The sequence below is a fragment of the Amphiprion ocellaris genome, chromosome 22, assembly GCF_022539595.1.
Source record: "Amphiprion ocellaris isolate individual 3 ecotype Okinawa chromosome 22, ASM2253959v1, whole genome shotgun sequence".
NCBI classification, from domain to species: domain Eukaryota; kingdom Metazoa; phylum Chordata; class Actinopteri; family Pomacentridae; genus Amphiprion; species Amphiprion ocellaris.
In genome coordinates, this window is record NC_072787.1 from 17,959,750 (window position 1) to 17,970,626 (window position 10,877).

Genomic DNA, 10,877 nt, shown 5'->3' on the forward strand with positions numbered 1-10,877 from the left:
GTTCACAATTTCAATATTTTGCCACACCACAAGGTTACAATATTACTTTTTAATTTGAAGGAGGATCTAATTACAAAACAGCCCTGTGAGCAATGTTCATTACATTAATCGCTGAAGATTAAGTCGGCTTAGTTAAAAGATTCTGAGGTAACATCAGTCAAACACTTAAGTGGCCTGAACCCTTCGAAAAGGAAACAATGAAGCTAAATCTTAAGAGATAACTTTGCTTTGTGTTAGAGTTGTGTAAACTGGGGAATTCCTATTGTTGGCAGATGTACCAGCAGGCCTTTAGGCATCTACTGTGCAAGTCTTGGCTTCATGAGACACAGCCTGAGGAGTTCACACAAAGTATTCCAACCCTTGATACAAAAATAAGAAGTTATCACACGAGTGAGAGCAGAAACAGAAATTGCTCATGAACTTCACGTTAAAAAAAAAAGCCCAATTATGTCACCTTAATATTATGCCATTCGGTAAGTAGGTAGTACGAAATAATAATGGAGATTGTGACAAATAGGAACATCAAAGTTCTTGTGAAACATTTAGACTTGCTTTGTGTAGACAGACAGGAGCGTGCCCGAACAGGCCTTCATGAACGTTTAATAAATCTAACACTGAAGGAGGAAAACCCTTAACAGATTGATTAACTGCTGACAGCTTTATGACAAAATTACTATTGTTGCACTCGGAGCACTCATCATTAGTTAAATCAATGGTAAGGCATGATCATTTATACTATACCGCACTCCTAGCGACTCTGTCAGCCCTTTCATTTGGTCCAAGTCTATCAGCAGGTCCCGGCAATACGACACACAGCCTCTGCTAATAGACAGTAGTTATGACAGTCGCTGTCACGTGACACCTAAAGGTGTTTAGTATGTACTTTATACTCTGAAAAGTTTAACGAAACTTGTAAAGGGCTTATACTGTGTATTTTTTAAAGCTGCAAATTGCTTACTGTAGATAAATAAAGTGGGTTTTATGGCTTATTGTGTTGTTTGGATAAAATATTTAACTAGTTTTAATACATACACTGCTTATTTGCTTAGATTTCAGCGCACTCTTGTACAATATCACATAATTATGTTTTAGCTTCCTGGTATTAAGCGTGCTGTGAAACCATTCTGTAACACAGTGAAACTTAAATTACAGTGATATACAGTATTAACCTTTCATTCAGTCTGGTTGCTGATACAGAAGTAGTGCAGTTGGACTTTATTTGCCTTTATTAAATTGTCAATTTAGTAATAGGATCCATAAAATACATTTTAAATCTAGTCAGTTTAAAAATTTTTTTGTCTTGTCATTTTGACATGTCTTTGGCCAGGGTTGGGAAAGTTGCTGTGAAAATATAATTACTCCTGTTGGAAAAATAATTCAAAGTAAACAGCACAATTAATCAGTTAGAATACTTACTACGTTACTTCAAGAGCTAGCTTAGCTATAGAAGCTGCTCGCAAATGTGGCTCGTAAGCTGCTAAAAGCTTCACTATGTTCACTTGTTAACTATGTTCTTTGGTGTTGGGCATATCCACAGAGACCATTATGTGCAACCGGAACAGCTTCAATGCACCTTGCTTGATTCTCTGAGAGATGTTCCCCCCATTTGGTGTTTTGATGATGATGGAGAGTGCTGACTGGTCCAAAATTTCCTGTTGGTGTTCAGTTGGGGTGGGATATGTTGACTTTGAAGGCCTTTAGCAGCTGGTTCCCAAGCATTCGGTGACCTCCTGTGCCCTGTATGGATGGCTTTGTCATACTGGAAGATACCTATCAGGATCGAACGGTTTCATTACAGGTTAAAGGTGGTCACTTAGCAAAAACTTTGTACTGACTGGCAGCAATCCTTCCATCTAACAGGATGCCTGCAGCGGTCAAGACTTAAGCTTTTTCCTTAAATGTGTCACTTGTCTTTAGTTGACAGCTGCCTGCAGTAGTTAGAAATGAGGTCGCAGAACATTACAACTAAAATAAAAAACATGATGCATATAAAGCCAAAACATTGAGCCGGAAGATGCTAAAATGATGTAAGTAATCAATACACATCACTACACAAAGTCATTTGATACATTGTTAATATAAACGTAGTGGTAATTACAGCTTTGAAATGTTGCAAAAATGTTTTCATAAATGGTCCGTGATTCTACTTTAAATATTTTTGTTTTTCTAAATGATCAAGATACCATATGATACTGTTTGCAGGTGAAATTTCACAGTGTATTTGGATGTTTGAAGACCTTAGCACAAGTCAGCCTTAAGAATGTGGATATCTACAGTCTTAGAAGCAGAGAAAAGCAAAATGGGCAATGGAAAAACACCCCAAACAATACCAACTTGTCTGAGTGAAATGATTAGGCTAAATCACATTTGTTTGGCTAAAGCAGCTTAAAGCGAGAAGCATGCCTCGCCAACAGCGTAATAACATGGTGACTGGAGAGGGGCTTTAGAAATACCACATCTGACAAAATAACAAACAGTTGGGTCCAGTGGCCTCATTCTGTCTGTGTTCAGGTTACTGATCATTTAAATCAATGTGAAGTTTTATGTTTAATTATTCAGCAGGAGCCACCATGTCCTGTCAGTGTTGATAATGTTATTGAAATCCAGCTATTTAATTGTTGTTTCTGTTCAAGATGTCTGCATGTACACACCTTTGAGCAGATTTTCCACCAGTGTGATGAAGCTGCAGGGTCCAGATGACTCAATCTAAAGCTAAATCAAGGTGATTTATGTTTAGTTTTGTCTTCTCTAATGAGTTTACTAAATGTTTGGCAGGAAAAAATTGTGCCACACTGCTATAGCTCCAACCTGCACTTGATGGAAGACTTTTTCCTGGTGTTTCCTGATCCGAGTAGCCTCCTCACTGTTGAATCTCACTCGACACGTATCCCTTTCAAGACGGGGCAATCTAATACGCCCTCAGCCTTCTTCCTTCAGTGACAGCAGCAGCGTCGGAGCTCCAGCAGTTAGTAACTCCATCTCGTTCACATCATCTTTCACAAAAGGTGTGTCTGTTTACAAAACCCCGGCAAATGTGACACTTACCACGTCGGCGGGTACAAAGCTCCAGTCGAGTGATCTGGGCCTGGCAATGAAAGATGAAAGCTCAGACTTGGTGCTCTTGAAGCACGTGTCTGGATGCGATGCTCTCATCGGCCTTCAGACAGACAGGTGGAGGGAAAAAGACAACCAGGAGAGGAGGACAGGGGAGGACGGGGGGTTAAGTCTTGGCCAAGGCTGGGTGAACTTCATTGCTGTTTGATACACTTTGATATGTGCACTCCACCTGAGCCCAGACTGTGAGCGTAAGGGGCGATGAGCAGGGACTTGTCAGACGCTTTATGGGATGCGCCGTTTGTTTATTAATCACTAGGTTCTGTGATGTGTCTCTCATCACCCCAACAGGTATAATTAAGCTTTAAAGGGCATGGGAGGCTTGATGTGTCTGCAATTCATTTTGTTTTATCTCCTTGTTCCTTTTGAAGTCGCTGCTGCATGGGATAAGATGTGAGTGTACACTGCAGGGTGTGTGTGTACAGTAGGTGAGTAAATCTCTACATGGCCAAAGAGCTTCTCGTTGAAGAATTTGTCTGTGGTTCCCATGTTGCACGTCTGCTTACACGCTAGCTTGTTTAGCCTGACACGTCTTGTTTAGCCTCGGTGGATCCAGTCATTCGAAGCACTGACAGTTCAAAGGTTGTCAGTTTGTGATGGCCAGGTATTGTGCTGCTTGTATGACATCTTGGGTTCCCAGCAAGGCAGCTGCAGCGGCCTGTTTTTCAGCACAAGTATGTGACAAATGTTGGGGGGAAAATAAACAAAAAGCCATCTCGCCGTGATTGACGCAGCGCCATTGACCGCATCGAAAGGTTAAGCGAATTGGAATATACATCAGAGAAATGTTTGAATTTCATGAGCTCTTCTCCACTTCATCTCTCCTAAAATTGATTTGTGGTGTCAAATGAGATATTTTGAGTGGGACATCATGGAGGAATGTAAACAAGTCAGCACTGCGCCTTACTAGCCTTGATCTTCCGGCTCTCTTTCAGCAAGATAGATTCTTACTTTCAGAGATAAAACCTAACAGTGGGAGCAAACTGCTGAACCCTCGGTGGCTCTTCCCCTTTTATTCCAAGCAAATATCTGAAATAGCTAGTTTGAGGCACAGCAGGCAATGAAAACACCTTTGCTACCTGTAAGTAGGCCACACTGTTGTCCGTATTGTCTGATGTGCTTCTTCTTGATTCTCTGTCAGAAGCAGGCAGAGGTGAGAAAAGATGAGAAGCTCACCTGTTTACTTTGGCAGTGAAGACTGAGCAGGCAAACAGCCAGTAGCTTGTCACTTCTGCCAGCGGATCCTGCAGTTGTGTCGCCTCACATGTGAGCGAATCGATGCAATCCATGCAGAAAACCTACCTGGCACTGCACTTAACATGACGAGCGCAGGGTCAGGGGAATGTTTCAGGATCCGTCCCGCCTGGAGGAGCTTTACGTAAATTACCGGCAGCGCTGCTTTGACATCAATCACATTCATGTGGAATAACTGATTGTGTCACTGAGAGAAGACTTTATTTGATGAATATCTCAAGGATTCTGTGTTGTTTTCCTTGTTTGTATTTGTTCCAGCTCACACCAGTTTAGAAGCTGTCTCTCAAAGTCTTCTGCACACACCTGAACGCACCACGGGAAATGCAATTAAGTAGTGACAGTCAAACATCACAGCAGCTACTTGAAGATTTACAAGTTACAAATTCATTCTACGCCCCAGGAAAAAGTTGTCTTCTTATTGGAAGGAAATTAGAAAAATAAGCAAATGCATGATTAGTTATTTTAGATATATGTTGTTACTGCTGGGTTGCATTAAAACAGAGATTCATAGATAAACAGTCAACACAGACAGACAGATAGTGGAAACATCTGTGGCTGCACCCACCTTTGGCACACTGAGCAGCATGTAAATAAGTGTTGCTACTTTACCTTTCATCACGCAGTAAAATTACAACATGAAACCAGGACACTGCACTTGTTTGGCAGAGTCTCAACTCACTTTGAAGTACGCGAGCGGTGGTAAATATGAACAGCAAAGCAACATGTGTCATTTTGACTGCAGAGGCCTGATGTTTTTTTAATGATCGGCTTTTGATTGCTTTTGACAATCAGATTGTTTGAGGTTGTTTTACTGGAGCAAATGACAGCTTAATACCGAATACCATGCCGGGAATGAGACATAACCCAAACCAAATGACATGCTGCATGCTGGTTGCTTTCTTTTTATATGGGCGTGTGCGTTTGGAAGGCAGAGAGTTAACAGGAAATGTGGGGAGAGAAAAATGTGAGGTGACAGTAAACAAAGGTACGTGGAGCTGGATTTTATGCAGTGTCATATGAGCACCCAGAACCTTCAACATGCCCCAGTGATCATCAGCACATTAAGACCCTGATGCACGTAGATCTCAATTGGTTCATTTTCCTTTAGTGTGATAAACTGGAGGTAAATGTTAACATACTGCAGAGATTAACTGAAAAAATGTTGCATTATCATCATTCATTTCTGGCTTTGGTCTTGAACACATCACACTGCTAGACCAATCAGGGTTCAGCATTGTGTTGGAGCTGTTTCTTCTAGGTTCATGCTATATTCCAGCCTTATGTACGATAAACTACAGTAATTTAACCCACTGGTTATATAGACCCTAAATGCAACACCTTGTTCATCTCAGTATGTCAGATATGCATGGAAGTGTATGTGTCTACATGTAAGAATATGTGCTGATACATGTATGGACATGAATGTTATGTATATGAATATTTTTATGATATACAGTACACCGCAAGACTGTAACTTGTTTGCTGCCAGAGATTTTCCCACACCGTTTATAGCATAGCATCTATCCATTTACATCTCCGGGTTTGCTAAACCAGTATCTACAATGTTGCAAATCAATAAGCAGCACTGCTTTATGGGCTTTTATATGACAATTTTATCATCTAAGGAGGATTTTTTTTTTTTTATGTGATGACAAACTTTTGGTAGATTTAATTAACTGGATTCATCAACTTTAATCTATAAAAAAACTACATATACTATGAGTGTACACTCAGTGTGTATGTGTATGTTTGTTCATGTGAGACATGTACATGTGTGGGCTGTGACAACATATTTACCCATGTGGAAATGAAGGTTATCGACAGTATATAGCTATTCATAGAACACTGGTTTCGCAGTCTCACATCCAAGATATCAATGTACTCTACTATGTTATGCAAGCTGTGTCGAGTGAAAGAAGAAAATTAAACTTGACATGCTGGTATTCTGAAACAACCATGGATCTTTTACCACATTGTCTACAGCATGTGTATATTCCCCTTGTGAGCAGTGCTTCATTTCATTTGTGTATTGTGAAATAATAGGGACTGTTGCACCAAAAACCAAGAAGAATTTAGTAATGCATATTGATATCTTTCATTTTTCTGTTTTCCATGTGAGTGAAGTAAATACTCAGAACCCTGCTACCATAAAATCCTTGGTTTTCAGGATATAAAGTGTCATTTGGGAAACAAGAGCCTATGTAAAAACAAGCCAAAAAAAATGATATGATAAATAATACAGAGTCTTTAGAAATTGTCACTGAATGGTTTGTTTTAGCTGTTTTGTTGCAGTTTTTTTTAAAAGAAGACTTAAATTGTATATGTTGACAGGCTAAATATGGCTCTTCCCACTGTGTTCCTTCCCCTCATCACCTAAATATGGATTCATCTGTGGCAGTGCATGCAGGGCAGGGGGAGGAGACTGCAGGGTCCTGTGCAGACGGGGAAAGTCCCCAATTATGTGGTAAATCTAGAGAGTGGTTGTGATATTTATTCTTATTGCCCAAAGAACTTGGCATTTATGAGACTTACCACAAGCACATTCCCCACAGCACAGGCAAACTTCAGGCTCTTTGCACCGGCTCAATCAGATGAAATAGCTGCTGCTGGTGATTTATAGTTGAGTTTGGAAGAAAGTCTCTAGTGGCCCTGCTTATTTAATTCAGGTGCTCCTTCAAAAAAAAAAAAAAGAAAGAAAGAAGTTAATTATGTTTATGGTAGCTCATTTTTGAAAAGGTTGTTGAATATGTCAAATTTTCCACAGCTGTGAAAAACACTGCAGTGTGTTTCCAAGTGGAGGAGGATACGTTTGATGTGTTGATGTTAGGAAGATAATCAAAACAAATTTATCTAGGGATCTAGATATTACAGAAGATAGATTTTATGTCAAGTTTCCAGTCAAGAGTGTTTCCTTTTAAAATCAGAAATCTTGAATACGCTCTGCCTCCAGCACTCCACAAAGGTCAATTGACTGCACTCTGTGCTTAAAAGGTGTGATTTGGCTCGACTGGACGTGCATTGTATGTAATCAGCATGGAGTCGAAATGTAAGGGCAAAAAAAGAGAATGCACACAAGTTGCAATGCCTCTCACACGCAGCAGGGGTGACTGGATTTTCAGTGCCTTCACAGGGCACAATTTATGGCCATTATGGTGGTCTATTTCTAGCTATAGTGATGGATTCTGCTCAATTATTGTCCATTATGGAGAAAGATGGCTGCACAAGCAGGCCAGAAATCACTGGTTCCTGCTGCAGTTACATTGAAATCATCTCTGTATGTTCAGCTCAGCCAAAAGTAACCTAAACTGGAATTCAGTTGTTTTGTGATTAATTAATGTAGTCATTTCTAACCATTTTTGCCTGTGATGCCTGAATAAACAGCCATACTTGTGGCCCTTTACAACAGATTTCCTTCTTTCCGTTTTTTTTACATTTTAATATTTTCAGAGGCCAAAAAGATACAGGATTCCACTTTTGAAAAACAACACAGATTACAAGAAATAAATATATGAATAATTAGAGGATCATTGTCATTTTCTTCACAAGTAAGCAAGTATAAAACGTTCCCACAATGTTACATGATAACAAAGGACTGCTTTTAGGAACATTTCCAATACGAAAAATATCTGGGGACTAAAATATAACTTAACGCTGAAAACATTATTATAACTTTGTCAGAATGTTTGTAGAACCACATTTTTTTTAGCTGAAATGCGACAGGATTTTCCTAAATGTACTTAAATACTAAGCTTCACTGACTCTACACTCTAATACAAGAACAATGTTGTTTCTCAGCTTCTGTTTTCTGCCTGCATCTTCAACTGATGAAGATACTCACTGATTTTTCATCATATTATTTTATGCGTCACCATGAAGTGCATATCCTGAAAAACCTACTGTTTAGTTTTCAACTAACTCATGGTACTAATGTTAGCTCGATCAGCTAGGTACAGCTGATCAGATTCTCCAGCAGCAGATGTCATTGCAGCCTTTAAAATCAATGGTTGCCAACTTGGAATGGGAAGTTTGCTCTGGTCTACAACTATCTGCAACAATGGATCCATCCATCCATTAGATATATCTGCTTTATCCTGCACAAGGTCAGACTCACAGTCAGACCTAAGGCCAGTTTAGAATCACCTGCATGTCTATGTACTATAGTAGAGTGCTGGATGGCCTGGAAAAAGCCCACATAGTGACAGAAAGAACATGCAACAACCCAGAACTTCTTGTTGTGAGGCTGCAGTGCAAACCACTGCAGCACCATGCAACCAGTTACCATGACTCTATTAATTTAAACATTTAATGATTCTTTTTATTGTAATCCTGCCAATATTATCACTGTGAACCGATAGTTGTCCAACAATCTTCCTGCACTCTGGTCCTGACCCATACAGTAAACTTTATTCAATAAGTAAACCCTCTTTAGCCATCATCCTGCTTTCAATATATTTATGTCTAAATAATGGAGAAGAATCGGGAAATAGAGGGCGAGTTCCTATTATTCCTGGCATCGGGGCGCTGCAGTGGCTGTCGTCTTGCCAGAGCTCAGGCTGGCAGTCAGCACAAACTGGAGGTAATTGAGAGAAGTCCCAGCCAGTTGCACAGGGGGGCCTCCACAGGCCTCTGAATGCCACCACAGCCCCCAGCGGACATTAATCAAAATCCCCGATCAATAACTTCTCAAGTGCTAATAAGCACTGGCACATTTCGTGATATGTGAGCCCCTTCATCATTTCAACTACCCAGAGATTTATAGGAAATCCATTGTTAGGTCCAAAGTATGAGGTAATGTAGCACTTAGTAAATGAAGTAAAACCAAAAGCCTAGGGTGATTTGTATTTCATTTACAAAGGACATGTCTAATCATTAGGAGCTCCATCTCTCTGAAAAGCAACCAAACGGCTGTAATGATGGCTGTGTTCTTTTATAGCTTACTTACTCAGCAATGACGCAGGAGATAACAGCAAATAGTAAAGCCTCGCTGTCCTCCACTCCTGACTGGTTCACTCCCAGAGAGCCATGGGGGAGTCCTATGCACCGCAGAGTGATTAAAGTCATGTTAGGGAAGCATTATGGGTCAAGTCATAAAATAATTTGATTTCTGTCCTCCTCCACTGTCTCCTATCAAAGTGATTGGTCTCCTGGTCATCTCACTGGCTGACATAATTGTTAATTAACCATTATGGGCTGCCCTCTCTCATCTATATCTCACAGCAATTACTCATTTGCCAACAATGCAGTATATCAGACTGCATGATGTATGGATGCAGACTGGTTTTATGAGTACAAAACTGACTCAATATTGTGAAAATGTTGTGCGTTTACTCACATGTAAAGAGGCTTATTTAGTCAAGTGTCAATTAGCATCATGTCAACTTCATGTGATTTTCTTTACAGGTGCTTTAGTTTGAAATCTTGCCAGCTGTACTTCACTGAGCACCAAGACATATGCATGAGCACTGAAGAGCTGACAGACTGTTTTTCTTTTCAACCTGTTGTCAGTGCAAATTTGCAAAGTAGTTCCCCGCACTGCTTTTTTTTTTTTTAGGTTTTTTTTTTCAACCTTTCGCTTAAGTCATCAACTCTTTGCACGTCAAGGTGAGTTGTCTTTTCAAAAATACCACAGATCAGGTAAAGAGGTCCAGGGGGAAGAAAGTTAAATAAAAAGCTCTTTAAAATGGTATTCATAAAGAAAAAGACAAACAGTGTCCCTGTTGAAAATAAAAGCGCGCACTAAAATCCATTCTGATGACAGTTGGAAGAATGCAGGCTTTATGGGGGACTTGAGCCCCATCTTTGCCGTATCTTTTAAGCATGATTATTTACTTAAAACAACAAACCAAAGCTCCAAGTCTGGCATTGTGGACGGCAGGCCTTTGATTGAGCTCTGAGCTTGAATTCTTAACTAATAAATTGTTCCATGCCTTTGTCTGAGGCATTAACAGCAGTGGTCTACGTTTTTCTTGCCCTAATCTCAAGAATGTGGCAGCCTCTTGAGAAGCTCAGGGGTTTCCTCCTCTCCCAGAGCCAGGTCTTCACTTTGTTTTCTTAGAGGACTCCCTGGATTGACGGGCCTCACCGTTAGCCCTCTCCTCGGCCATCTGTTTTCACCGATTCTGACTGAGCACATCAAAGTCAATCAAGGCTGCAAAGCATTTTAAAAGTCGTACACCCCCGCCCTGCATGTGAGAAATAAAGCAAACTTTTCATCAGGCTCACAAAAAGAGACGGTTTGTACTGCGTGTTTGTGTGTATGGTTTTCCATGTAAGGGTGACCTGGGAGGGATCCCTGAGCTCACAGCACAGGTATGAGCAGCTTAGCTTTGTTCAGCGCCTGCTCTGACGACAGCTCGGTGACTCACCTAGACGCTAACCTCCTTTGGTCAGGTTCCAACTAATCACCAACAACTCCCTGACAATAAAATAATCATTAGTGAGAATGACACACGTAGTTTTCAAAGAGCAGAATTGTGTTTGCGTGGTGATAGAAGGGGATCGACGTAGAA